This window comes from Vigna umbellata, chromosome 1, assembly GCF_029865625.1.
Source record: "Vigna umbellata cultivar VRB3 chromosome 1, Vumbellata_1.0, whole genome shotgun sequence".
Classification (NCBI taxonomy): domain Eukaryota; kingdom Viridiplantae; phylum Streptophyta; class Magnoliopsida; order Fabales; family Fabaceae; genus Vigna; species Vigna umbellata.
Window position 1 is genome coordinate 90,393,485 of NC_142165.1, and position 2,911 is coordinate 90,396,395.

General features: G+C 37.0%; 1 pseudogene; it reads left to right on the forward strand.

Annotated features, from left to right (window-relative positions):
- The first annotated feature begins 1,861 nt into the window (after nucleotides 1-1,861).
- Nucleotides 1,862-2,650, forward strand: LOC148206765 (secreted RxLR effector protein 161 pseudogene; annotated as a pseudogene).
- The last annotated feature ends 261 nt before the right edge of the window (nucleotides 2,651-2,911 follow it).

The window sequence follows — 2,911 nt, forward strand, 5'->3', positions numbered from 1 at the left end:
GAATCCCGCCACAAGAAGCAGTCAACTTCTTGAGTTAATACACACTGATATTTGTGGTCCTTTTGACATTAAATCCTGGAGTGGTGAAAAATATTTTATCTCCTTTATTGATGATTTCTCACGTTATTGTTATATATATCTATTACATGAAAAATCTCAATCAGTGAATGTCCTTGAGGTGTTCATAAATGAGGTGGAAAGGCAATTAGATAGAAAAGTAAAAGTGGTGAGATCTGATAGAGGTGGTGAATATTATGGTAAAACTGATGAGAGTGGACAATGTCCAGGTCCATTTGCAAAGTACCTTGAAAGTCGGGGTATATGTGCACAGTATACAATGCCCGGTACACCACAACAAAATGGTGTAGCAGAAAGGCGGAATCGTACTCTTATGGATATGGTTAGGAGTATGTTAAGTCATAGTAATATCCCTTTATCTTTGTGGATGTATTCATTAAAGACTGCTGTATATCTGGTTAACAGGGTTCCTAGCAAAGCAGTTTCTAAAACTCCTTATGAACTATGGACCGGAAGGAAACCCAGTTTAAGACATCTTCATGTTTGGGGTTGTCCAGCAGAAGTAAGGTTATACAATCCGCATGAAAAGAAACTTGATGCAAGAACCATTAGTGGTTACTTTATCGGTTATCCTGAAAAGTCAAAGGGATATAGATTTTATTGCCCTAACCATAGTACAAGAATAGTTGAGTCTGGAAATGCTCGGTTCATTGAAAATGGTCAATTTAGTGGGAGTGAGGAATCACGAATAGTGGACATTCAAGAGCATACTGATAGTGTTTCTACGTCTAATGTCTCTTCTGAAGTTGTTATCCCTCTTGTTGTATCACAGTCACACAACAAGCAGAGACAACAAATTAATGTTCCAATCCCACAAAATGAACGTATAAATGTTGAGCCAGTTGACAATGAGCAAGTCATAAATGAGCAATTGATAGAGGAACCACAAGAAGCAGCATTAAGAAGGTCTGTAAGGGAGAAGAGACCTGCTATTTCGAATGATTATGTGGTTTACTCTGTTGATCATGAATGTGACTTAAGCATTGATGAGGATCCAGTCTCTTTCAGACAAGCCATGGAAAGTAATAATTCAGAGAATTGGTTGAATGCTATGAAAGAAGAGTTGAAATCAATGGATGACAATAAAGTATGGGATCTAGTTGAATTGCCTAAGGGTTCAAAAAGAGTCGGTTGTAAATGGGTCTTTAAGACTAAACATGACTCAAAAGGCAATATTGAAAGGTATAAAGCTAGATTAGTCGCCAAAGGTTTCACTCAAAAGGAAGGCATTGACTACAAAGAGACCTTCTCTCCTGTTTCTAAGAAGGACTCTTTGAGAATTGTTTTGGCTTTGGTGGCTCATTATGATTTAGAGCTTCACCAAATGGATGTAAAGACCGCCTTTCTGAATGGTGACTTAGAAGAGGAAGTTTATATGGACCAACCAGAAGGTTTCACCATAACAGGAAAAGAAGATCTAGTGTGTAAATTAAAGAAATCAATATATGGACTAAAATAAGCTTCCCGTCAATGGTATCTAAAATTTAATGATATCATAACTTCATATGGTTTTGTAGAGAACACCGTTGACCGGTGTATATATATGAAGATCAGTGGGAGTAAGTTTGTAATATTGGTTCTATATGTTGATGACATTCTTCTTGCTACTAATGATATTGGTATGTTACATGATGTAAAGAAGTTTCTCTCTAACAACTTTGAAATGAAAGATATGAATGAGGCATCTTATGTGATAGGAATAGAAATATTCCGTGATAGATCACAAGGATTGTTAAGTTTGTCTCAAAAAGGCTATATTAATAAAGTGTTAGAGAGATTCAGAATGGAAAAATGTTCTCCTGGAATAGTTCCAATTCAGAAAGGAGACAAGTTTAGTCAAATGCAATGTCCCAAGAATGATTTGGAACGAAAGGCCATGGAGTCTATTCCTTATGCGTCAGTGGTTGGGAGTTTGATGTATGCTCAAACTTGTACTCGGCCAGATATCAGTTTTGCTGTTGGAATGTTAGGCCGATATCAAAGTAATCCCGGAATGGATCACTGGAAAGCTGCAAAGAAAGTTCTTAGGTACTTACAAGGTACCAAAGAATACATGCTCACTTATAGAAAGTCAGATCATCTCGAAGTGATTGGCTATTCGGATTCAGACTATGCTGGGTGTGTGGATTCAAGAAAATCCACATTTGGGTATGTCTATCTTTTGGCTGGAGGAGCAATTTCTTGGAAAAGTGCAAAACAATCAGTCATTGCTACTTCCACCATGGAGGCTGAATTCGTGGCATGCTTTGAGGCCACAGTTCATGCTTTGTGGTTGCGGAACTTTGTATCGAGGCTTGGTATTATTGACAGTATAGCTAGGCCGATAAGGATTTATTGTGATAATTCCGCAGCCGTCTTCTTCTCTAAAAATGATAAGTACTCAAAGGGTGCTAAACACATGGATTTGAAGTACTTGTCGGTCAAAGAAGAAGTGCAGAAACGTAGAGTGTTGATTGAGCATATTGGTACGGATTTGATGATAGCAGATCCGTTAACTAAAGGACTACCGCCCAAAACTTTTATTGGCCATGTTGAAAGTATGGGCATTATGGATAAGTCAATGTTAACATGATGTTGTTATCTATCTATATAGATATGTATAGTTATATGCTTGTACTGTCATGACACTTGTGAATTCAATTAAAGTTATGTTTCTCTTTATTCTATTGTTATCCACATTAAATTATATACATGTATTATTGATTGTGGTGACATGATAGGTCTCCTTTAGAGACATGAAAGTTATAAGATTGATTAAAGTTATGTTGAGTTGTTTTGATTATGTGATACATGGAAGGAATCTTGTCGATCATGACTTTTGCCCGCCATGATC